The 27,536-nt window shown below is 40.4% G+C and overlaps 1 long non-coding RNA gene across 2 annotated transcripts in view; it reads right to left on the bottom strand.

Annotated features, from left to right (window-relative positions):
* LOC124097907 (uncharacterized) overlaps positions 1 to 22,835 on the bottom strand; it is a 55,246-nt gene extending 32,411 nt beyond the window's left edge. Inside the window, exons 1-3 of one of the 2 annotated variants that reach the window (XR_009227512.1) lie at positions 22,703 to 22,835; positions 21,402 to 21,558; positions 18,488 to 18,566 (exon numbers count right to left, since the gene is read on the bottom strand). This is a non-coding gene — a long non-coding RNA (uncharacterized LOC124097907). Of the gene's footprint in view, positions 1 to 18,487; positions 18,671 to 21,401; positions 21,559 to 22,702 lie in introns of those variants that run through there. The other variant, XR_006853400.2, reaches the window with a different exon arrangement.
* Positions 22,836 to 27,536: the final 4,701 nt, after the last annotated feature.

The following is a 27,536-nucleotide window of genomic DNA, read 5'->3' as shown; positions in this document are numbered from 1 at the left end:
GAGGTTGGGAAAAATGGGTGGAAAAAATCTAGGAAAAAAGTAATAGAGAATACAACAGCAGGATTGTATGTTGTGTGTGAGAGAGAGAGGGAGAGAGAGAGAAAAGAAAGAATATACAGATAAATTATTTGGACTATTAATAAGAGAAGAACAATAAACTTCATAAAGTTGAAAAAAGAGACAAAAGTCAAAAAGAGGCAGAAATGCATAGAAAGTGAGAAATTTTAGTTTGCTTCTCTTAGAGAATTCCAGGTTAAGTAGAAAAATACTGTGTAGAGATCCATACTATGGGAATTGTAAGACTGCTGTGATTCATATGATAAATTTTGTACTTTGAAACAGAGGACATAGAGACACACACCATACCTCAGGCCACATGGAAAACTTAGTGCACTTCAAAACATGGGCAAGGCATTCATGTTAGTCAGTCTGGGCTGCTATAGCACAATAGTGTAGATTTGGTGGCTTAAACAACAGTCACTTATTTTTCAAAGTTCTGGAGGTGTGTAAGCCCATGGTCAAGGTACAGACCAATTTGCTTTCTGGAGGGTGCTGACTTCCTGTTTTGCAAAACGGCAGTTTTTTGGTTGGGTCCTCCTGTGGCCGATTGAGCGGTGTGGGAAAAACTAGCTCTCTGGTTGCTTCTTTTAAGAGCCTGTGGTCTTCCAGGTGTTCCCCAATCCCATGCCACATCTAAACCTGATTACCTCTCAAAGGCCCTACTTCCAAGTACCAACACATTGGCAGAGCCTTAAAATCAATTTGGGGAGAACACTAGCATATAGTTCATAATAATATTCCCTAGTCATAAGGCAGTAAACCTAAAAATTAATAGCAAAACATTAAAAAATTTAAATATCCCTGGGGAAACTGAAACATTCTTCTTTACACAACTCTTGGATGAAAGAGAAAATTTAAATTGGATGTGCAGAACATTGAGAAAATATCAATAATGCAAAAGTACCCATAAGAACCTAAGATATATAGCAAAAGGCCAGATTCAAAAGAAATTATATAGCTGCAAATATAATTACAATATCAATTAAAAAACATCTGAATCAAAAACTTAAAAAAAAAGAATAAATGATCCAAAGGCACGAATGAAAGGAGACTAGAAGAAGGAATAAATCAAATAATATAAATGTGTTAGAACATAGAAAAATCATAAAATAAAAAGTTAATAACATTTTTAAGTATAACATCAGATAATCTAATTAAAGAACAAACAGATGGTGATGAGGTGTAGGTGGGGAAAAAAATTGGAAACAGCACCAAATGATCAAATGTCAATTTTTTAAGTAGAAAAAAATCAACCAGTCTGAAGACATTTTAGAAAAATCTGGGGCCAGTGTTTTTTCAATTGTTTACAAATATTTGAAAACTTTATTAAAATGGGTAAATGGCTTAAGAATTATAAGCAGAACATTTCTATAGAAGATTTCTTTGGAAGATAGAGAAATTTGTCAAGATTCTCAGCTATGTAAGCCAGAATGGTTTCATGCTGAATTCTATCAAAACCTGTAAGAGCAGATAACACCAGTGCCATTTGAACCGTTCCATAAAATAAGTAAGGAAGCAAAGTTCCCAAAATACTTTAAAGCGTATTAACATATGCAAGAGAAAGATTATGAGTATCTTCTGTGCATGCTGAGAATTTGACAAATCTGAGCATCCCTTGATTTCAGAATAAGTGACACTTTCCTGACATGACAAATGATCCATCTCTCCATTTACTCTAAAATCAGGAGCATTGTTATGCAGCTTCACAGAAATTAGCCTCCAGGTATTTGAAGGTACCATGAAAATAAAGCTTTGTGCATACAATAAATAAATTGGGTCTAAAAGTTATTGGAATAAATCAGTCATTCATACAAATACATGCCAAATTGGTATTCAGCTAAATATTATAATGAAAAATAGACTCCATCCTTAATTGCCATAAAACAAGGAATTCTTGGAAATACACTGAATAAACTCCTATAGGAGGACATCAAAAGGAATTGGAAAAAGTGAGAAGACGTAGTGTGTTCATGCTTCAGCAGATGTAACATGGAAGAGATGTCAGGTTGCTATAAGTTGATAAAATTAGTGTGATTCCACTAAAATGTCATCTCTTACTTATAAATTCCAGTTTTAGAATTTGGGGGATTATAGAAGAAAGAAGAAGAGAAATAATGAGAGGTGGAGGCTAACCTTGCCAGATATTAAACCACAGAGCACAGTGCAAAATACTAATAGCAAAACCTGTGTGGTACTGATGCTGGATAGACACATCAATGAACCGGAAAGCCCAGAAACAACTCTGAAGCCTCCAGCCCAATTTTACAATGAGACAGAGAATATCTCAAATCACTGTGGAAAAGACAGACTAATAAAAAAAATTTTAAAAAAGCAGTGATAGGGTTACTAGGTTCATCACTCATTTTTATATTTGGATGAATTCCCAGTGAATCAAGGCTTAAAGTTGGGAAAAAAACTAAATCAATAGAATTACTAGAAATATGGAATGGAGATGTCTTTCAAACTTATGACTCAAAAGTCACAAGCCAAAAAGAAAAATAATTAAAGAATTTCAGAATGCAAATATTAAAAGAAATATTCTGGGTGGAAAGAAAAAAAAAAAACTAACCAAAGACCCATCAGTGAAGTCCAGAAACAATGACAAATTCATTCACAGTATTGCAGTTCACATTACAGACAAAATCCAGCAATTTTCCCTAATAGATCACCCCACACACAGAAATTGAAAGGAAAAAAAGAGTGATAATTCAGTGCAATACTGTATAACGAATATGGAGAAGGAGTTCAAGGAAAAGAAATCCTAGAGAGTTAAATTTATTCATAATAAGAAAAATGTGATTAAGAGGTACTGATTTTCATGTATTAAATTAGCAAAAATGCAAAGGTTAAACAGCACTTATCTGGGATGATAAGTCTCCAGAATCAGAAATACCCAAATATTTCTGGGAGGTCTCCAAATTCTTACAGACCCAGTGCAGAGCAATTCGGCACCATCATCAGCGTTAAGGCAATTCTAGATTACACATGTGATGTTAGGGACACAGAACAACGCTAGCAGCACCATGTCTAACAGCAAAAGATTGGAAGCAGCTTAATATTCATCCATAGTGGACAGGGGTAAGAAATCGTGGTTCATTCCAAATAGAAGAACATAACTGAAAATAACAATAAGAAAGCTGTTTGTTCAGACTGACGTAAAAGTATCTTCTGGGAACATTAAGTTCAAAGGGACAAGGAAAAGGACAATGTATAGGACATGCTTTATTCTCTGGGTAGCAGAGAGGGAGAAAAAAAAGAATATAGTTGAAAGTGCTTATTTGTTCAGAAAGAAACTTTGGAAGGACACACAAACCCAATTACAATTACTATCTGGGGGCAGGGAGGGCAAGGTAGTGTCTGCTGAGATGTTAAACAGGGGTGAGGAGAAGGAACAGCCACTTAAATGTGTAAATCACATGAACGTCTTACTTAGTCAACAAAGTTAAGAGGAGCCAAATATAGTCACAGACATGCGATAAATGTTATAACTGAGGTATAGCAAGTGCCAGGGAAAAGGTGATAAGGAGACATTCAATTACGTTAGGTGGTAGGGAAACTTGCAGAGATAAAATTCTAATAATATTACATTGCTTATAATGTAGGTTAGAAATTCAGTAGGGAAATGCAGGGCCAGGGGTGGAAATGCATTTTAGTCATTTAGACTGATGCAAAACTAGGGGTAGACATGCCAGGGATGCTGCGACCAGAAGTCTTTTCAGCCTGACCCTGCCCATAAAGCCTGGTGACCAAGTGGCCCTCAGTCTCTCCATAATGCAACAGATTAAAAGTCTACCTGATTTTAGAAAAGTCAGTCTCTGAGCACTGTGTTAGACAGCTCTTCATCACTATCACCAGACAAACAAATAAAAACCGGAAATACAGTTTATGGAGAAAAAAGACATATTGGGTCACAGTTTCAGAAGTACCAATTTGTAATTCATTGGCTTCGTTTCTTTTGGGCCAGTGGCGAAGCAAACATCATGGTGGGAGTACATGGAGTTGCAAAAGCACTCTTTCTAATAGTAAAAGATTGGAAATAACATTCACCAACAGAGGACAGGTGTAATAAATCGTGGTACATTTCACATAGAAGAATGCTGTTGAAAATAAATGTAATAAGACTCTTTCTGTAGGCTGACATAGAAATATCTACAGCTGGAAAAACAGAGAAAAAGAGGAAGGGGTCTTACTTTCCTGTCCTACGGCCCACCTCTTAGAGGTTCCGCCACTTCCTAATAGTGTCAGAGGCTGGGGACCAAGTCTTTAACTCATGGACCATTAGGAAACTCTTCTCTAAATCATATCAAGCACATTTCCCAGTGTGGAAGTGTTACAGGACATCAGTCCCCACAAAGCTAAGGCAGCTGCAGAGGACCCCCCTTCACCCTGGTTCTTGTGATCATGACAGAAAGACTTCACAAGTTGCTCAGAATAAAAGGCAAGGGCTTATATTGGAAGGGTTGGGAAGAGGGAAAAGGGACACTCTCAAGGGAGAGACTGGATCCTCGCAGACAGGAGATGGATGGCATGCTCCTTCTTCCCTCCAGTTTTATGCAGAGGGTCCTAGGGAAGTTCCAGAGAGTCCTGCCCAGCTCTACCTCTTGACTTTTGACTGACAGCAAGATGACATCAGATTGTCAAGTCCCCATTGCCATGGCATCTCTAGGTCACTTTGGCCCTTGCTGACCAGTTGTAACTGGATTCTTAATTATAAATTCTTACAGATTGTATAGATAGGGAACATTCTTCTTAACTCCCTGAATTCCAGGATCTGATCTGTATAAGGGTCACAGAAGTCCCCACCACCACAGGGTGACTCGTGTTCTTCCTATTGGCATTTCGGGGACTGCATTTCTCCTGTGGAGAACAAGTAGTTTGCTGAGGAATATAACATGTGCTGTGGACTTCAACCAGGCAGGGCTGCAGGTAAATTGCTTTTTAAAAGTGAAAGTATTGGGGGGTCAGCCCAGTGGGCTCAGTTTATAGAATTACTCCTGCTGCTCCTGTCTGGCCGTATCTGAATGACAGTGTTGGTCTGTCAGTGTGCCGGATGTTGCCTATGAAATTAACAAGGTGAACCCTTCAGTGCTTGGAAATGTTCTTTTCCCAAAGGTGTGACATCTTTGAGGCCTTGTTTCCCCTCTAGGTCCCCTTTGTGATGACGGGCAAGGATTTGACAAATGAAGGAATCAGGTCCAAACCTGGGGATCACCTTCCACTTCTCAGTCTCCTTCAGATTCCTCTCGGAACGTGTCACCGGGTCCCGCTGGCCCACTGGTGGGGGGCACCCTGGCTCCTGTGCCAGCTCACTTTCGAGCTCCCATCCAAACCTTTCATTTTCCCCATCCGGATTCGTAATTTCCTAATGCATTTCCCTTTCTCGGGGTTTCTTCACCTTCCAATTTGAGGGCACTGCCAGGGAAATTCTAAGGACTTTGGCCACATTACTAGGCTTAAGCATTTTTCTGAGGCATCCAGTGACCTACTAAGGCATATTTTGAATTCTTTTCCATGACACATATTTCCCCCATATTGACTGCTGCCTGACACCAGAACTGGTTCATCTGTTTGGAGTCCAAAGGTTCAATATGTTACAATTCACGTACAGAATTCAGGTGGAGCTGAAGTTTCCTTTATACTTCTCATACAGAATTTTTTTTTTTTTAACCAAACAAATTAACAGCATCATCAAGACTGCCTGGGTAATTTCTAGGCTATTTAAGAGAACAAATTGTTTTCAAGCATTGGTAGGCAGTGTAGAAGAATCTATTTACATTCAAATTATTTGCTAATTACAAATCATTATTAGCTATTAACTAAGAAAAGCCACTTAGAGACAACGACTAGGCAACACTTTGTTAGACTGGTTCTAATTATGGGGACTGGAAAATAATAAAACCAAGGTTAAATATAGTTCGTAATCTATATCTTATTCCATCCATTCAAATACACCTCCTGTCACACTCCCCAGGCCAAATGCTTGTGGTTTTATAGGACCTGCAAAATACCTCAGTACCCAGTAATGCATACAAAGGGAGCTGATAAACTGTCTGAATTCAAGAAATCGCATCCCTCCAGGATCCTCCCCAGCTAGGCTCTTCCCCGGATCTTTTTTAAAGCCTGTAATCAAGGAGGTAGAACAACACAGTCCCAGAAAGACAGCTGCAGGGGAAGCAGGGAAGAGCATTTGTTTTCATTTTGAAGACAGCAGCCCCCTGCCAGCAGGTTTTGGGCTCCTGTACAAGTCTCTCCAGAATTACACAATGGTTTCAAAACAGAAGAGCAACGAAGGCCAGGAGCAGCTTTGATTTAGCACATGGTTCTTCAAGTCTGGACAGACACAAGTCAAAATAGACGTCCCATCGTCTACTTAGAGGGTCATCTGAACACAAGGCGGAAACAAGAGCTCTGAGAGGGAGAAGACGCGGAATGAAGCACGTTAAGCCTCTCGGAAGAAGAAGAAGAGGAAGAAGAAGAGGCAGAGGTAAGAGGGAAGAGGAAGAAGAAAGAAGAAGAAGAAGCACGAAGAGAAGAGGAACGAAGATTGACAAGCAAGAAGAAGAAGACGAGGAAACACGAGTGAGGAGGCAGGGAAGACGGAAGATAGGGGGAGAATGTTAAGAGGAGGATACTAACGAGTGATAAGGAAGAAAGCAACAGAAGGAACAGAAAAAGAACGGGAGGGAGGAAAAGAAGAAGGGAGCAGGGATGACGCGGACGGAGACGGTCATAACTGCAGAATGAAGCCTACGAAGAAGATGCGTTAGAAGTATGAGAAGGACAAAGAAGATTCAGACGCTCTACGACTAAATCCTGTACCGAAGGACCGCACAACTACACGGGCTCCCAACCCACCTGTATCCTTCTGCATTCTCCTGTGCGCAGACTTCCTCCTCCTCCTCCTCCTCCTCCTCCTCCTCCTCCTTTTACCAAGGATTGAGCCCAGGGGTGCTTAAGCACTGAGCCACACACCCAGTACTTGGCTATCTATCCATCTACTTATTTATTTATTTAGAGGTAGAGACTGGCCTTGAACTCATGATCCTTCTGCCTTGGCCTCCCAAGAGCTGCTGGGATTACAGGCCTGTGGCACCACGCCCAGCTCATCTTGTAAGTTCTTACAGGCCAAGTATTAGGCCAGCTGAGTTCAGTGTGGTGCAGCAACATCTCCGGATTCTGGTGAAGGAAAACACCTAGGAGCACCAGCAAGATTCCAGTGTGGACACGCCCAGTCCCTCCTGCATTATTCATGGTCACCTTCCAGAACAGATGGAAAACAATGAAAGTGGGTTCTTTACGAAGGTGGTCTGCTAACTGTGCAGTTCTTTCCAGATGTCAGGTGGGCGGATTCCCAGCGGACACTACTGACCCTAGGGATCACGAGTGATAATTAATTGATAGGACTTGAAAATAAACTCCTTACATGGTTGTACAAAGACACGAGAAGATATTTCTTGAAAAGAGGAGGAAACGTGTTCTCCATAAACATATGGTATTAAAACTGTACTTGTCCCACCAAACCAGCGTTTGCATACATAGTTAACAAACTTGGGTGGACGGAGACAGTAGGATAGATGAATGAAGACCCCGTAGGTAGAGCATTGAATGGTTTGGGGTGTTTCAGTTTTAATGTAGACGGGTGGAATCACATGTCTGTAACATATTGTTAACAGAGTCAAGCAACAAAGAGCACCATGCACGGAACCAGAAATAACCTCTCATCAATGAAGAACCTTGATCCACCCCATTCTGGGTTCTGACAGCCCCTTAAAATGTTAGCACTTTATTTAAGGGGGGCATTTTTACTAATATCAACTAGCTTTCAGCTGAGCTCAGTGAAATCGTTATTGCCCCTCAACTGTCGGTATTTGAGTTTCTCATGCTCTCTGTCATTTTCTACCAGAGATCCCATGCTTCACCTTGGTCCTGGGACAGACTAGCAGTTATAATAAGCTAATAGGCTCAAGGTCCTTGGCTAGTGCAAGCACCACCTGCTCTGTGCTGAGCTCTTTGTCTAATAATAAAACACCCTGTGAATTCAGCAAATGTGGTCAGGAAAAATTCCAATGAAGAAATGAGTTAAGCAGGCTTTAGCAAAATAAACATTTGAATGACCAAATTTTTAAAAAATTTAAAAAATTAAAAAGAAATCTGATGGTTTCTGTTGCAGAGTAATTATCATGCCATTTGGCTTTTTGGTGATTAGTGGCTGGATACCAACAACCATGCACCAGGCCTCTCTGTTTCTGCTGCCTGGGTCAGGTGACATTACCAAGGTTTACAGGCATCTCTGTTAGGTACCTTTCCCTTACTGTCACAGATGCTATGGCATCCCAAAGAAGACCCTCAAAATGACTGAGAATCTGTCCCAAATCAAGAAGTGACAACTTATCCTTAACCTGAACCATTTATGCCAAGACCTCATGCAGTGTGTGTGAGCGTTCACAGATCGTGCAATAAATGTTGCTAATCTCATTTCAACAGGTCGCTGGGGTGATGAGGGACAGCTGAAGTATTGTGGAATAGTCTCTGAAAGCTGGAAAAACACATGAAACAGCAAACAGTGCACCAATGCCACCACGTGGAAGGTGACTCTCTGACCCTTGGCCCCACCCGAGCCAAGACTGAAAGTCAGTTCCGGAATGTTCAGCTGAGCTGGAAAGCCCACTTCCGGCTGAGGGAAGCCCACTGCCCTGCCAGAGGTTTTCTGGAGGAAGGAAAAAAGAGAATGTTTCTGAGATTTCCTTTTGAGAGTCTTGTAATTTCTCAAGCTCATGAAAGGCTCTGAGAACATCAAGAAAAGTGTCCAATTTTAGTTTTTTTCTATATTTAAATTTTGTTCAACCTGGAGTATTTCTATACACATTTGAAAGAGACTTTTTAAATTTTATTTTTATCATTCATTTATTTTATCAGAGCATTGTAGTTATCCATAATAATCGGGCTCATTTTGACAATGCATGGAATGTGACTAACTCCATTTCAGTCCCCCCTTCTCTTCCTGTACCTCCGCCGTCTTCCTTCCTCTGCTCTGATCCGCCTTCCACTCACTTATTTATTTATTTTTGATTGGTGCTTTCTACATATACATAAAGTTCAAATTCCCTGTGGTGTATGTATGTGTGCACATAATGTGATGAAGCTAAATGCATTTGGTTTCCCTCCTCTATGCTGTCTCCCCTCCCTCCTTCTCCCGCTCCTTCTTTACTCCACTGATCTCCCCTATAGTTTCATGATATCCAATCCCCACCTTCTTTCCTTTATTTTGCATTAGCTTTCACATGTGAGAAATAACGTTTCACCCTTGGTTTTCTGGGTCTGCCTTATTTCACTTAGCATATTCTTCTCCAGTTTCAGCCATTTACTAGCAAATACAATGATTTCATTCTTCTTTGAGGATAAGTAAAACTCCATTGTGCATATGTACCACATTGTCTAAATCCACTCATCTATTAATAGGCATATGGGCTGTAGAATCCCAATTTTTAAAACACCCATGGAATTCCCATGCAAGTATGCTTTGTTGGAATGCATTTTGGGAAATGATGGCTTAAGCCATCTGCACTCTGCACAAATAATTCATATCCCTTTGTAAGGATAATGGAAATGTGTAAGAGGAAGTGCTCCATGTGGGGGAAGAGCAAGGTGAACATCAGCCTTCAGGCACTATTGGTGACAGGACCCATGGGTGAGGCAGGTTTGAAGAAAAATAGCTGTTTAAATACTTGGGAATCAGTGTATATGTGAATGTATATGATAATTTTAAGGAATGATAGCAAATGCAAGATTATCTAAATGGAGAAGGCTTTTTGAAAATTTGAAATGCTATTCTATGTTTTCCCAGAAAGATTATCAAATATATCTTTGAAGAGTGATTCAGAGAGAGAGACTCCTGTCTTGAAACTCTCCCTCCTTAAAATAAAAGCTATGTGTGCACATTCCTATGACATGCCCATCACCAGCAAGTGGGGGGGGGGACTGTGCCTGCTTCCCGACATTGTCCTTTCCAGATGTGACAGTCCCAGTAACTGAGGTGGAAGCCTGGTTTCACAGCTCAGTGGGGCCCAGAGGAAGCACCCGGAGGAACTCACTCCTCTCACACTCTCTGCAGACCTTGTGTTTGTAGTCGAGCCACTGAACAGAACCCAAGGAAGAAGGGAGACATCAGCATAGTTTCTCTCCGATGTGGAGATTTAATATCAAGCCTCCTCTTGGAATTCAGGAAGGAAAAAAGAGAAGGAAAAATTTAAAAAACTTAGTAGGAAAATTGGTCTTATCGTGTGAATTCTACAAATATTTGACAATACAAATGCTTATCTATGAATCACAAAGCAATGTATTTAATAACAATAATATATTTCATCTTCTGCCAAGACTCGTTTTTCTGAAGCTTAACGAAGAGAGAGATGGAGACAGAGGAGCATATTTTCTCTTTATGACTTTTCAACAATCATTTCCATGAAAAAAAATTTGAAATTCTGACTCAGAGAGGGAAGGATGAAGAAGATCAACCTTCCTAAAAGCAAAGCTTTGATGTGTTTAATAACAAAGATTCTCCTCTGCCAGGGAACAAAAATGACCCGACTGTCCATTGCAAAAAGAGTAACTTCTTCACAAGCTTTTGGACATTGCATATTTTCTAACCTGCATCAAATTTAAAAAATTAGTATAAATAAAAATGTGTCGTATATGCATATAGTACTCTATGCTTTTACAAAATAATTTTAAAATCAAAGAATAGCTACAGCTAGCATGAATATGACTCAGTGTAGGCAACATTGACAGAAATGGGAAAGACACTGAGTGGAAACCAGGTGATGAGAGGTAATTATACTCACAAAGGAATGCACAGACTCACCCTAAACTCCCACGGCCCTGATCATGGTGCTGTAGCTGTCTGTCCAGAGTGAGTATTCAACAGACATCAGTTCAGCATGCTCCTTCTCCAGAGCTCTTTCCCCTGCATACCTGTTTAAGACTATTATTTGAAAATTGCATTGGAAAGCTTTGCCCCTTGAAACATGTTCATCTTATGAGTCAGTAAGAATGACTTGGCTATATTGCGTTGGATTTAAACGATGGGTGGGGAAGTCCCACAAGGGAGTCTGCTCCGTGTTCTGACATTTTTTCCTACCCACTGGGGTTCAAAAGTGGCAGAAATAACATCTGGAATCCCTTATGAGGCTGGTTGTTCCTCCAAAAGTGATGATGCTCAGAGTCGTATAACCGGAGAGAGCCAAAACTATGGATTGTACAGGTTTGCGCAGGAGCTCCAGGAGTATGTAGGCACGTACTGTTTCTGAGATATCCGGGCTAACTTAGCTTGAAGATAAACGCAAATGCAGCTGCAGGTCTTGGTCTTCCACATGCTCTCTGACCACATAGTATCTGGGAATGGAATTCCCAAATGTAGGTCAGAAATGGCAGTGGTTGCTGAAGGCCCTTCCGGCTATAAGAGTGCTTTCCTTCTGTCATCTCATTTGAAGTGTTCTTGCTCCCATGTGAGCATTTCTTACTGAGTAGGTAATTGTTGCTTAGTGGTTAAGAACATGTCCTCAAGAATGCTGGGATTCTAAGCATGGTTTCTTTACACAATTCATTCGTGAGCTTTAGAAAGTTATTTTTCTTCACTAAGCCTATTATTCCTATGTAAAACATATATGAGAGTATTACAAATTTTTGGGAAATAATAAAAATATAATGCATTAAAGTATTGAGCACATGCTGGTATATAGAAAATAATCATTTAAAAAAGTAGCTGCAATTAGAGTCTGAACTGGATATGAAGGAATTGGGACAATAATTGCCCTGGCCTAAGTGAATTGGTGCTCTGCTCTTAACTGAATTGGTTCCCATTTTGTACCCACTAACAAGGGCCATCGGAGCCTGTAAAATAAAGGAGACTAAAGACGGAAATGTGAATTTGCTCTCTATCCAAGAATCAAAATATTCCATATCTGTTACATATATGCAGTATGATTAATTTATTAGGGATTGTTAACTGTTTATAATTGCATGTATGAATGAAGTATAATATAGTTTTTAAGTTGTTAACCTTTAAAAGGTCATATAAGTATTGTTCTTATTTCTAATATCTTCACTATTCCTGACATAAATGAGATGACAATTGGAAATTTTAAGGACCAGGATTTTTTTTTTTTTTATCAGATGTCAATGCAAAACTATCCAGAGTAGTCTGAGAAGTATAGCCATTCCTCTGATGGCTTAGGAATGCACACAAAGACCATCATGTCAGGTAAGTACCTATGATACTGTTCACTTAGACTTTGTTTATAAAATGTTTCTGTGATGAGCTCTACAATGCTTAATGGGATTTTGTAATATATATATATATATATATATATATATATATATATATATATATATATATTTATTTGGGGTTTAATTCATCATAGTCCATGTTGGCATACATTGCACAACTTTTAGCTGGAAAGAAACTCCTAGCATAATGGCAATATAAATAAGCAAATAGGAACAACTGAAACCATCATGAAAGCTAAATATTTCCTCCTAATTCTTTAAGCAGGTCAACAGTAAATGCCTGAGTTCCATTGCCCATGGGTGCCTGTGGAGGGATGATTCAGGATTCTGCCGAATCTTGTTCCATGGAATCAAATCTAGTTCTAGAAGCCAAACTGCACAAATTAGCTCTGACTGCCATGGAATTCCTGCCTTTTTAACTGAGCTCCGTCTTTTCCCTTATAAAGCCTGAAGACTGTCTTCTCATGAAGGCAGCTGGAACCCCCAGAGGCCCCTCTCAGTGTAGTCCCTGGCTCTGGTCAGGCCACTCCGTGACACTGGGTAGAGAGAATGACAGGGAAAGTCTCAACACCACTGAGGTCACTCTGAAAAGACTCCTTAGAGTAGTTTTGAGGAGAGCCCAGGAGATGTGAGACCCCCAAGGTCCTGCCCAGGGAAAGGGCACTCCCACCCAATCAGGCATTCACTGTCTCTTGCTCAATCCATGGAAAAAGATTCAATCAGACAAGCTGCTGAGTTTAAGGTCAAATTGAAATTCTTTTCCCACCTCTTCTCATTTTTTCCAAGCCAAACATTTTTCTGGCCGTAATGCAGAAGCAGAGATGTTTATCCTTACTTGCCCCAGGAACCCTGTTATTTTCATCTTAAGTAACCATTTTCTATGCTTGGAGCTTTCAGCCCACTGAGTGAGGTTTCACTGTGTTTGCTCTGCTCTGGTTTGTCTCAATTTGTACCATTTTAATTTACAGAAGCATGAGCCAACGTGCTCAGTTTTGCTTACCAGTACACAATCAGCCTCCAACTCCCCTCAGAAGGTGCCTGTCCATGTAGTGCCCCAATTTTCATCTCTTTTTGTAGCACAAGTCCTATAAACACTTTGTGTAAAGACCGTCTCAGCTATTTTGTCCTTCATTTTCTCCTTACTACAGTCTCACTAGATCTTTTTTTTTTCCCACAAATTAACTTTTATTGAAAAAGATTACCCATGACTTCATCTGACAAAGTCCCAAGGACATAAATGTAAAATCTAAAACTATAAAACTTCTACAAGAGAAAACTTTAGTGAATCTGGACAAAGATTTCTCAGCTATGACCAAAAAAAAAAAAAAAAAAAAAAAAACCACGATCCTCTTAGGACTGGTTAGATAAAATGTGGCTCAGGGCAAAGGGCCCATTGTTCAAAACAGAGAACTTGAAGATGGCAGCAGCCTAGCAGCCTAGCAGACTTGAGAGTGGACCCCCTGAGTACTGGCCCCTGCAGGGCCCCACCAGCCACACTCCAGAGGAGGCCAGCGAACCCTCCACCGAGGCTCCTGAAGCGCACAGCCCTCTGCCTCCCACCCGAGGATGCCGCACTGAGTACCTTGCCTTTCCACTTCTGCGTTTTCCCAGGGGGACAATTATGCACTTAGAAGTGCCAGCCATCCTTTAAAAAGCATATCAAATCCCAGTGCACCTCTGCTCCAAACGTGCGAGTGACTTTCCGTTACTCTGGGAATATAATCCTAAAATGACTGAGCCCGCGACCTGCCCCAATCTGACCCTTGACTTTCAGATCCCCTCAGTGACCAGGCTCCACTTCCCCTGCTTGCCCCAACCCGGGCCTCCTTGTTCCTGTGTAAACTGGACAGCGCCCTCCTGCTCTGGGCCTACTGACCTTGCTAGCTCATTCTTTAGCACAGACCTCAGTTGCCCCACTTCTTGGCAAAATATTCCCCATCTCTCTCCCTCTCCCTCTCTTCCTCCCTCCCTCTCTCCCCCCCCCCCCCCCCCCCCCCCCCCCCCGCCACCTCCTCAGATTTCAGTTTGACTCTCATATCCAGAAGGAGACCTTCCCTGGCTACTTTCTCTAAAATTGCTGTCCCTGGAATCTCCACTTACAATCCAAGTCTCTGATGAGTCCCCTTCCCTGAATAACTTGTTTTGCAGAGCACCTATCTGGAATTCTCTTGCACACTACTTTGTCTGATAGCCATTCTCTCTGTGGACATATCACCTTCACAAAAGCCAGGGCTGAACCTGCTTCTTCTCTGCCTTCGTGGTGCATAGGATGGCACCCAGCAACTGCACGTGCACATGTGCATGCGTGCACCCCCTCCCCTTTATCTTTGCTATTTGCTGTAAAATCCTCCCTGCTCTTTCTCTCGTCCATAAGGAAATTAACACTAGATTGAGCCATATGAAATTGTGAAATTGCCAATCTTTGATCATTTTGGTACCGGTTCAAATTACCAATATTGTGTAAAAACAAAACAGCAATAAAATCACGTGAGTGTGCCAATGACAACTGATTAAGATAACAAAGGCATTTGATAGCGGAGGTCAAACATCACGATGAGAATATTATCACATAGAAATAAAACCTGGCGCTCCACTGTAATGTGTCCACCTTTCTGTGAAAGTCTAAACTACAGAGAGTGATCCGATGCCTGTTCCCTGGGCGATAAGAAGAAATGAATGGATTTTACAGCGACAGTTGTTAATCCATTACCCAGCAACCACAGCATCGGAGACCAATCCCCATTTTCAAAAACCTGTGTTCTCTCTTGAAGTCTTATTTAAGTAATATCTGTGCCATCTGTGAATGAAGCCAAACCAGAGACATGCATAAAAATCATAACGGCTCTCACGGACAGTAGCTTTCTCTGCTAATCCAGGGAAAGGATTTTTTTTTTCATTTTTCTTTCTACTATACCAGCTATTATTATATGTAAGAACTATCCAAAACTAATGCCTTTTTCCCCCTTATCAACTGAAATGTGTAATCCCATGGTGTTAGCATATTATACTTAATTGCAATGGTTATCGGCAGCATAAATCTTACATTAGTAGGATAGCTTCAGTGTATCTGTTTGTACTCCCAACCGTTCACACTGCTATTGGCATAATACTGAATAGTCTTTATATTTCAATATTTGCAGCTTCTTTTACCTTTTACCCAGAAGCTTTGCCAGTATATTAAATCTATTGAAGTCTAAAGCTCGTCTGATTGGAGACTAGATGGAGATGATGTCAATATTACTGGTGGACAGATTGAGCATAAGACTAGTATTTTCTTTCCTTGTTCCTTTTTAAATTTTATCTCATCAACCAATATAACCGGTAGACATATGCCTTCTTGGACCATACCCCAAACCTGATATTTATGCTTTTGAAAAAATATGGCCATGACCAAGTTTGCCCTTCTGATAACTCAGTTTAAACATGATCATCAAACATCGCTGCTTCTTCAATACTACACGTTTCCTTCTGGCTAAGAAGATGTGCAAATGCTCTTGTTTCTCATTAGTTAGGACCCTGGGTGAACAAAAACTTAAATGAAGAGAAGGAATTCAAATAAAAGAAGAGGGACATTCTTGTCTATGAAACAGACAAGATATTCATTAAATATATTTAATAAATACCTGAAATTTCATCTTGTAGAAGTCTTTTTACCAACTAAAAAAATCAAAATAAGTAGATTGATTAAAAAAAATCTCTAGAAAGTCAGTGACAAAATATTACAAAGGAATTGCCTTATACTTTATTTTAAAATTAATTTTAAGTTGTAATGTTTTAGAGTAAGTCTGTTTGTATTTTTTTTTCAAGACAGGATCTTGCTAAGTTGCTTGGGGCTTCACTAAATTGCTGTGGCTGGTCTCAAACTTGTGATTCTCGTACCTCAGCCTCCTATATTGCTGAGATTGCAGGTGTGAGCCAGCATGCTGGCAGTTTTTATTTTTATAAAACATTTTTCTAAGGTAACTTACATAGAACATGAATATGTGTATTAGCATAAAGAGAGAGAGATGCAAATTATAATAGCATTGTCCCCCAAACCAGCATCCCAATAGTAAGAGACAAATAAGATGATTATTTCTGTTGGGGGAGGAAACAACGCAGACGTTTATTGCATTTGTTTGACTAAACTTGCAATTGTGGGCCCTTGGGAAGAGGGTAGACATCCTAACTCACAAATTTATTCCCTTTTCTTTTCAAACTACTTAGGTTTTACTGGATAATGATGTTCACAAAACAGGATGGTTAATTAAAATAGATATTTATAGAAGTGGTTATTAAAGAAGGAAGGATAGCAAAATTAAGTGCTTGTTGATGAAATTAATAGATCTAAAGGTGTATTCTACTTCGTATTTTTGAGGTGATTCTTAGATGAAACGAGGACATTCACCTGAGCCTCATACCTATTGCTGGACACCTCCTCAGATGTCTGAATCTGGCAGATGCTTCTGTAAACCCTGGCTCCCTTAGCTGGCTCACGTGCCGATGTTGAATTCACTCGAAGACTTGTCAAAGCTGGCTGCATATTAAGGCATCTGAAAGGCACCTGAGTGAAAAGGGTGTTGAGGTCCTACTCAGAGCTGCTGGTTCAAATGCTCTGAGGGGTGAAGCCAGTAATTGACATTCTTTGATGTACATGTCATTTGAACAAGATGCATCCAGAAGAACAAAGCTAGTATCCATGTGCAGCTCAAAAAATCATCACAACTACCACACACCTAGGGTCACCAGGGACATTAATAGAACACCACCAGCACCCTGAATGTGCCCTATTCCACGTCAGAATTAGCACTTTGGGGAAGTTCTTCAGCACAATCTAATGTGTGGCCAGCAACAAGGGCCACAACACCAAATTCCAGTTGTCTTAGATGCCAATTTCTCTATTTGGATGGCATTGTAAAGAATGGTAAGTGAATAAATTATTAAATATGCCCTCTATGTTTATGGTAATACAAGGATTATTACATCTTTATATTGACACTTTAGAATAGTTAGCACTGAGTTCCCTGGTTAAATCAAGAAACCAAAGCTAACAGAGAAGGGGGAATTTGTGTAAAGGGTACCAGAGAACACTGAAAAGCAAACCCTGGTCAGCTTTGTGGCTAGAAGGTCCACCAGGTCCACCACTTCCTAAACATGCAACCGGTAGTCAGATGCTTTGGTAATCTTATCTATAAAATGTAAGTCACAGAGTCGGCTAGCTCACCTCGTAGCTATAATAGTTACAGGCAAGTGACCCTACATAGTAAGTGCCATACTTGTTAACTGGGCTAATGCTGGCCTCCTGTCTGGTTCAAGACTCTTCTTCCCCACCATTCCAAAATGCTTGTGAAATCCCAAAAGCAAAGAATACAAACCTTTGCCAGATTCTTAATGTGATGACTATTTGACCTGATTTCTACAAGGACAGTTAGAATGTTGAGTCATTTGAATGGAAGTCAGAGAGGAAGGTGATCACAGCATACACACTAGCACGTCCTGGATCCTGAACACACTACACACTTAAACTACCCCTCATCAGGCTAAAAATTAGACCCGCAACTTAATATTGGAAGGATTTTCTCTGAGAAGGGTTCAGATAGTAATGAAAAACACATTAAAGCATCAATTGGAAATGGAACCAACATGCTGTTTTATAATAATCTCATCTTATGCCTTGTTCCTTTTATGGAATGCAGATAGATATAAAGACAGAGTTACATACACACACACAGACACACAATGTTCATATCTTTATAGACAATGAGGGAACTGGGCTAATTAAAACACATCATGGGGATTTCCCCTCCTTGTCTCCAGAGACTGAAGCTTCCCATCCACAGGGCAGGTAAAAAGTCAAGCAATACTCCAGGTAAGGAAACATCACAACGTCACTGCTGTCCTTTCAAGTTGGCTTGTAAAAGCTGCATCCTGCGCCCTGTGTAAGTCTGAGCCAGATATCTTTGCCTCACTAAATGACCACGTCAGGGGCTTTCCACTGCCGTCCTGGGACCTGCCCTGTGAACACACAACTTCCTAGTTGGACCCTTGACCTCACTTGACCTTGCTGGCTTCTAATCATGTAATTCTTATGGGGGAGAAAATGAAGAAGAGGAGGAGAAGAGAAAGAGGCAAGAGCAACCGATGACGTTGTTTGACAGGAACTTACCTTAAGGCTTGGTGGTGTTGAGAGGCAGAGATGAACAGCTTCCTTATAATTATTCTTCCAGGTGGAGCAGTCCCGTGGGCTAGGAATTCCATCATTAAGACAATGTACTGTCAGAAAAAGCTGTGACTGATCATCAAAAGAGCTGTTCTACACTTGATGGTGACACTCATCAAGTCCTTTGACCTTTGCCTCCTTCCTCTATAAAATCTTTCTCTTATCACAATTTCTCAACATGATTTGACTTTGGAAGGACAAAAACTGAGGATGGCCACAGGGCTTTGTTGTTATGATGAATGTTCCAAGCTTTAGGTGTGTATGTCTACATTAAAAAAGGGATTTCCTAGATCAGCCAGTTACAGAGTAGTTAAATAGCTACAAACTCCACTAATATTGTAGCGTCCGTCTGTCTTACAGGCAGTGACAGCCACTTACAAAGAACTTGTAGCAGGTACCAATGCTTTTCTGCTCCCCCTGAATTTATTCAATTTTTCCTCCTTAAATTTTTATTATTCTGCTCTAGCAGATAATAAAAAAATTGCTTTAATTTCAAATACATATTCTTAGAAAAATTTGCTTTAATTTCAAATATATATTCTTGAATAATATATATTTTAAGTAATATTTATTATCAGCTATAGGGTCCAATAGAGAGCAATTGATAAAATTTTATTGAGTAGGAGTTTACAAGACGAATAAAATCTTCCTGTTTAAACTATTCTCTCAGATTTTCAGAACAGAAGCAAAGTGTACTAAGCCTTTAACAAGTCCTCTGTAAAAGTGCAGGTAATTTTATCTGATCACTTTGCAAGAGGAGGTGATGACGGTGAGGAGGAGAATCCCAATGGACAATACACAAATCATGTGGGAAGTACCAAGTGGCTCTCAAGTGGAAGGTGCGCCTGCTGCCACTGAAGAGGTGCAGCTCTATTCCATACAGACATGTGTCCCAGAGGAAGGTTTTATCTTAGGAATACAGTTTGCAATCATTTTGGTGAACTTAACCCATTACAGTAGCACTGTCAGGTGTACCTGGGACAGTTGAGAACTCAGTCTTGCTTTGCTTTGGCCCATGTCAGTACTAGTGAATAAAGGCGGGGTTGATGGAGAGTCATGGGAACACCAGACCACCAGAGTCTTAGCACTCAGAACCTGACGTCCACCACACAACTCGGTTCCCTAAAGTCAATTACATAATTAGTCTAAGCAGGCTTTCATAACTGAGGCCCTCTTTGCATCCCGGGTGGGGCAATCTGTGGTGGGGACTCTGCTTGTATTGCAGGACATTCAGCACCCTGCCACCAAATGACAAAGCACCCACTCACCTCCAACAATCAAAAATGCTTCTCCAGACATTCCCAAATGTCCTCTTGGGAGAGGAGAATTACTCCTAGTTGAGAATAACTTCCAGTGTTTCATTCCTCTTTGATAACTTTATGATGAAATTTATATGACCAAATAACTTTCTAAAATACTCATATTTTAATATTAGCCTATTAAAATTCAGAACATTTCTTATTGCAAGGAAACCAATTTACTCTTGCTTAATTTGATATTTCCCAACTATTTTCAGTTACAGAATCACCTGTCTCTTACTGGTAGCTATTTTAAATTCCTGCACTGTTACAAAATGTACCAGAAAGTCCTGATAAAAAATGTGTGATTACACAAAGGCTTGATTCACTCATAAGAAACATTTAAAGCCTTTATAGTTCATTTAAAATGATATATTTCTGTACTTTTAAGTTAAAAATATCAATTAATGTTAATAGACACAACATTAGCTAAAACAAACTAAAAGATTTTTAGCTCATAATACTTTATAAAATGATTTGGCAGGTAGTCATCATTTTCTGAGACACAGATATTTGTTATGATTTAAATATTATGTGTCCCTCAAAAGCTCTCGTGTGAGATGATACAAGAAGTTCAGAGGTGAAATGACTGGGTTATGAAAGTCTTAACCTAATCAGTGCAGTAATCCCCTCATAAGGATGAACTTGGTAACTGTGGGCAGCAAGCGCGTGGCTGGAGAAGGTGGCTCCCTCCGGCCGGTCCTTGGGGTTTATATGTTTTCATTAAGTGGAGCACACTATGCTTGCTGATTTCCATGTCCTGAGCCACTTTCCTCATCACACTCTTCCGTGGAAGAATGGCGTCAGCCATCTAAGGACTGAGACCTCAGAACCTGTGAGCTCTAAATAAACATTTCCTCTTCTAATTGTTCTTGTCAGGGTTTTTGGTCAGGGGGCAAAAAAAAAAAGCAGACTAAAACAGTATTGGTATTATTTTTGTTTTATGAGTAAAAGGTAACTCCAGGTCACATACAACCACAAGAATGGGAAGTTATACTCCATGTGTGTATATCGAAATATATTCTACTGACATGTGTAACTAAAAAGAACAGATAGAAAGTTAAAAATAAGAAAGAAAGAAATAGTCTCAGGATGGCCAAGTGGTTTGTCTCAGATTTTAAAACATTAGGATGGGAAGGGGAAATCCAGACTACTTTCTCAGAGGGCACCCTTGGGTGGCTTCTGCACATTATATAAGCAGCCACATCTGGAACTAGCCCTGTAATTAGGATAGGACCACTCTCTTATTTCCCATTCCTAAGGCTATAGTCTTCTTTGGCTCAGCTTAAACCCATCCTGTGTTCACAATGATTGGCTCAGGGACAGGCACCTCATCCAGGTCTAAATTGCTCTATGCATGATATTTGGGTGACTATTTTAGGAAACTGCACATGAACTGAGTTGTTCCACTCACATGAAGGCCTAGGACTTCAGTGTGGTTGTTTTGGGAAGGAGAACCCTTTGCTCAGGTCAAGCAAATGAGTGCATGAACAGAGGGTCAGGGGAGCAGATAAGAGGGCTTTGATGGCTGCAACCTTTTTGCTGCTATACAGCAAACTCACCTGCATGGAGGCCAACACAGAGGAAGACAGAAGGAGAGAATTATAGAGGTAGAGGCACAGATTCTCAGTCCAGCTGCCCAGAGTTACCACTTGACATTTGACATTTTCAGCCATTCCACAGTTCCTTTACTGCCTCGCCCATTTTGTGTGTAGTTTTCTGTCAATTGCAATAGAAACCATTCTTAGTAACATAAATGACACGGAAATAAAATCAGTGCCATATCATTTCACAAGTTAGCCATTACAAAGGAGAACGTGATATTTGATTTAAGACTATTTTATAAATGTTGACCTACCATCTATTCAAATCAAACCTCCTACCTTACATATGCTGAGCTTGATCACTGTTAATCCAAAAGCCAAGACAGACTGAAAGAAAAACTTCAGGTGATGTGGTTTACAGTAACTCTAGAGGAATGCTACACACCACCAGCCAACTGCCATATGTAAAAACAAAACAAAACAAAAAAAATATTTGGAGAGAATAATACCCATGTCGCTTCCTGAAAGAAGAAAATCAAAGTGAACAAAGAATTTAGTGTAATGGTATTTTGGACATCTGAAACACTAAGACAAATAAGATATCCTTTTCGTATTTTTTTTTAAGAAACAGATGAATGATTCTGTTTAATTATTTAATTTACTGTGGAGAAGTTGGAATCAAGGAAATGATTAAAATCAATCCAAATATTTTTCCAGCTTCTCCATAAATAGATTCTCTTTCAATTCCATTTCTAAGGTCTGTTTCTTGAGACATATTTTTTTTTTCATTATTCCTGCAGCTAATCATTATTCTAATTTGGCTAGCTTTCATTCTTTGAAGTCCAGGCAAGCTCATAGCAAGCACTAAATAACAAAGAATATTTCTTCAAAGACTGTCACATGCCAGTATCACTCTAAGAAATGCCCACGGTGTCACTGAGAGAATCCCAGAGTGAGTTACTAAGCCTTGCATTGGAGGAGCAATGAAAATAATAGCTACCAGAAGCTCCTACAGAAGACAGTAAAAGTGGGTTCTGAATGATTCTGATGGCACCTTGATTTTCCGAGGCAGTCGCTTTTGATTTACAAGGAAACAATAAAAACTCAAATAAATGGACCAAAGGTCTATGGACAAGGCCATTTTGAAATGGAGTTTCAGAGAGACAGGTGTCCCTACATGCATGGTATTTTCAGAGACCTCCACAGCTGGCGGGTTGGGGGTTAGTTCTGAAGACCCTGCTGTGGCAACAATGTGGAGCACTCTCCATCTGCTCGCTTGTCTTGAATAAAATAAAATAAAATAAAATAAAAGCTCTTACCTTTTGCTTTAAATTTTTCTTCCGTCTAATTGCTCTGCTAACTTGTGGTCTCTGCTAGCTCATACCTTTGACCATGCCCGTCATTGTCTACCCTTGCTAATTTAACTTTTGTTCCTGTTTCTAAAGGACTCACTCCCTCGGAATGTCCTACTCCCACATCTCAAGAGGCACTCACTTAAGGAGCTCCTCCTCTGTGAACAGGGCCCCTCCCTCTTCCCTCACCGCTTTGTGATTGGCTGCCTTTGAGTCTGGTGGTCTACTTCTTTTCCAGGTAGGGATGGCTAAGGATGTAAAATCTGTGCAGTGAGATTTTTACAAAGCAATATATCCTGGAAAAATATTTATAGATGGCGATCAAGATCTGCAACATGTCTTATGTAGTTAGCTCTCTTACTAATCAGTAGTGCAAACTGCCTACTTTCTGTCCACACAATTTCAAATGTGTCCCCCTCTGACAAGCTCCATCCATTGCGTGTATTCTGAATGTGCTGAAACCGTACAGCTATGACGCTCTTTGTCTTGTGGTAACTCCATCTAGACAATGTCAAAGTCCATTTCAATACTGCTTGATTATTCTGAAATCTCCTGGGTATAAATCACTACTCTAGGACTGAAGTTAAAATGTTGGATGATGATTCCAATATTTCATATGTGGGTAATTGTCTTAATGCCTTTATTCCTAAGTCTTCAAGTCTATAAAATGGCATGCTCCTCATCTCGATGCTGAGATTTGGGGAAGATTGAGTCTACTAATTTAAAGTGCTTAGTCCTGAGTATTTATAGGTTGAAAGGAATGATTCCTTTCTTTTCCAGGCTACGAATCATGGTCAACTCTCCCAGAACAGGAGACAGGTTAACAGAAAAAAAAAAATCAAAACATGTTTATTAAATCGTGGTTTTACATGGTATGGAGACTTTAAAATGAAGACTCAAAGATACCGAGAAATCCACCTGATTTTTCAAAGCTCAAGTCCTATGAAGCACTGACAGTGATGTCAAAATGTGGTTGGACCAGGACATATGTGATTGTCCTAAGATAACTGAGTGGCAACCCAGCAAGGCCGTTCCCTGGGATTCTTCTGACTTCTCTGTGCTGGTATTTCTTTATTTTCTTCCACTTGTGGGGCAGAACCCCTTTAGCTGTGGGGATCCTATGATTTCCGTTAAACAAGGTAGCTCTTCCACAGAAAGGCAAGGGAGGCAAGAGTAACAAGTTCTCTGTTTAGGGCTGGCTTTGGGGAAGAGGAATTCTAGTTTCCATGTCTTGCTTAAGTGGCAGGGTGGGCAAGATACCAGAGGGCTGGAGGAGGCCGAGAGAAAGCTGGCTTTAGGGGCTGCTTCTAGGCCTTCCAATCTTCTTGAGTTTAAAAGAACTCACTGTGTCAAAGTACCACACTTTGGGGATTATGCAGTTGGTACATGAAATATTAGCTACTGTTTCATATGGAACCTTGGAAGACATTGATATTTGTTACCTCTCTGTAACCTCTAAGTTATGCAGCCCAACACCAAGCAACAGCTGCTGGACAGTGGTAGGAAAACACCTAGAACTGTCATAACAGCTACCTTACAAAAGGAAGAAAATGGAAGGAGCTCCGCTTCTCAATATCTGAGGTGCGCATTATTCATTTGTTCTGGTCCTGAACATTTTCGTTTTCTAGAATAGTTCACTAACCTTGAAACAAGTGTTTCCACAGCAGATTGTTTGTGGATAGTGGGGTATTGAACAGGATGAGGACTCCAAAGGTCTTGGCTTGCTGCATGAATTCTTTTCTAGTGAGGAGACTCCTGATACTCCCAAAGGCTTCAAAATTAGGTTGTGTATGTGAATGTGTGGTATGTGTGTGGTGGTGGGCAGGGGGTGAGGGGGTTGTGTCCATACTCAACTGAAGATACAATATGGCAGCATTAAATGGTTACAGCTTACTGTGTCCATACAGTAAGGCCCTGTTGCTCTGCTCTACATGACGTGAGCTCCCATGACCACACTTCTTGTTAAGTAGAGCAAGGCTGAAGAATGTGTGCTGCTAGATCTCCTGTGGATGCCACAGCCATCACTGGAAGGCCAGCCTGACCACAGAAATCTTCCCTGCTGCGTGGAGCAAATCAGAAATGCAAATGAAACAGCTCATTGGCATCTTTACTTTATCCCAGCTGATGATACATTTTGCCAGGACTCAGAGAAGTTCCAAGGTTGCATCTGTGACAACATAAGGTTGTCACCCACCTTATGTTTTCACAAAGCACTGAGAGGACATGTAGGACACAGTTGGCTTTGTCATCATTTTGCCCACCAGCCACAAAAAAAAGGTTCCTTTGTTTTCATTCAGATTCTGTATCTTTGGAATCTCCTTCACTGAGAAGTTTTGCTTTTAAGCTGGTATTGAAACCAGTGTTTGAGATGAAACTTGATTCCCTGCTTCTGTTGGTGGATGAGGTCTGTATAAGTTTTGGGTCTCTATAGCTGAGAGAGCCTGTGGCAGTGTCAGCACCTAGGGCCACAGCTGCACGGCTGGACTCTTCCCCATTTCTAGGGAGAGGCATGTTGAGCTTTTAAGGGAGGGCTTTGCCTTCCAGTGTCACAGAAGACCCCTGTAGCTCACCGCCATTTTCTTTCTGGGTTTTTGTCTCACAGATTTGAAACATGGAATCCACAAACCACAACAGAAGGCAAGAGTGAAAGAAGTAGGATTGATTTAGGTGAGAAGAAAAGTGATGGAATTCTTGCAAGGCACTAGGGGACCTGATAGCAGATGACCACTTAAAAGTCCTAGCTGCTTATGTAACTTTTAGGTAGGAACATTAAACAAAATCAGGTACTAGAAAAATATCAAGGCTATATTAGTTCACCCCTGAGTCTGTGGTCCTGACTCAGGTGAGTCCTGCCTTCCTATCCCATCACCCCAGGACAAAGGAGTTGGCTGGAATATTTGGAATGTTTCTATGGGTTAACTCCCCCCCCCCACCACCATCACCAGTAGACTTTGCATTAAAAAGATAAAATGCTTGAATTGGGATCCATTAACTGTCCCATCTTATTCAAAATAGAGACAAATGCAAACAAAGATGGAGCAAATTCCTTAATTTTGTTCTATACATCTGACCCTCCATTAAACCAAACAAGAGCTTGGTTTTTCTGCTCCATTTTTTACAACCTGTCCCAATAAAAATGTCAAGTGCAAAAAACAAGGGCACCTCAAATTAATTAAACTCATTGTATCGTCATCCAATGTCTTTGTTTCTCAAGACTATCTCCTAGGAAAAGCCCTGAAGATATCCACCATACTTATTGATAGCAATTCACCACACTAAATTGAGGAGGAGAAAATTAACGCTGCCCCTCAGCCTGTACTGAGAATGACTGACAGGAGGATTCAGGCCCAGTGGCTTTTTCGTCTCTCTGTTGAATTGACTGGACAGGGTCTTTTCATCCTCATGTAATAATAAAAGAAGTATTTCCTGTGGAGGTTGAGACTTACAGGAGATCACCCTTCCTTGCTAAGATCCTTGCTCAAAAGAAAGGTCAGGAAAGCTGCATATGGACACATTCTAAACTCTCTTGCCTATGCCCTAGTGGAGACCTGGCTTAATGAGACTGATAAACTCTGCCTTACCCTTTAGGACACTTAGAGGAACACCCCCCAGGGTGATCAGCCTATCAGGACAGGCACTCGCTGTGTGGCTATTATTCCTAATACTTCTGAATTACTATAGGCAATGCAAATGCAGAAATCTATTCAACAACAGAAGAGACATTAGGATGGAGCAGGTCACCACTTCTAGAATATAGTTATATGTCAAAGATTACTAACGGGTTATGTTTATCCAAATTATTAGTAAAGTGTTTGTGTGTGGATGTGTGGGTGTGTGCCACATGTTCACCTCTGTGTGCTGGGGATTGAACTCAGGGCCTCCAACATTCTAAGAATCTATTCTACTGCAGCCACACCCCCAGCCCAGTGATAAAATGTCTACCCACACACTCAGATGACCCATCTCTGTCATACAGTTATCTCTGATGTTTCCATTTGGGCTGTCAATGCAGAGTGAAAAAGAAAATTGGTTGTAAAATGTTGACAGCATTCAAGAAGGACATCACATTTTGACAGAAATTCAAACAGCAGATAGATGTATTTTGTTTGTTCATAGTGGGAAAAAATATTTGATGTATAAATGTGCATTGTATTAAAAAATCTAAGAATGACATATAAGCATTTTAATTGCTTGCCTGAGTCATCAGGATAACATAGTAGGAAGTGCTTGAGCTTTGATGAACTTACATTTTCTACTCACATGCATTTCATCTCAATCTTAGCCTAATTTCCTTCTTGTGTCTCAGCCTCCTATTTGGACACATTGGTATTGTCCATGCAGACCATGGTGGATTGAATAATGACTCCCAGAGATATCCAGGTCCTGATCCCCAGAATTTGTGACTACATTACCTCAAACAGAAAAAGGGACCTTCCAGATTGTGATTAAATTAAGGACCTTAAAATGGGAGATTATCCTGGATTATCTGGATGGCCCAATTTAATCCTCACAGTATTGTAAATTAAAAAGAGAAGCAACCAGTTCAGAAGGTGGAGAGATTCGACAGCAGAAGAGACTTTAGGATGGGAGCAGATGCTGCTTTTCAAGATGGCGCTAAGGATCAAGGACAGCCACAGAACTGGGGAAGGCAAGAGTAGGCCACCTGCACACAACTTGATTTGAGCCCCTGAGACCTAATGCAGATTTATGACTCTAAGAATTGCAAATTAATATATTTGCATTATTTAAAGTCATAGTCATACAATAATGGAAGAAATGAATACATAATACATAATCCAAT

Source organism: Marmota monax, unplaced genomic scaffold, assembly GCF_021218885.2.
Source record: "Marmota monax isolate L192 unplaced genomic scaffold, Marmota_monax_Labrador192_F-V1.1 WCK01_AAM20220418_F8-fsc00141, whole genome shotgun sequence".
Lineage (NCBI taxonomy): Eukaryota > Metazoa > Chordata > Mammalia > Rodentia > Sciuridae > Marmota > Marmota monax.
This window is presented reverse-complemented; position numbering and strand designations above follow the sequence as displayed.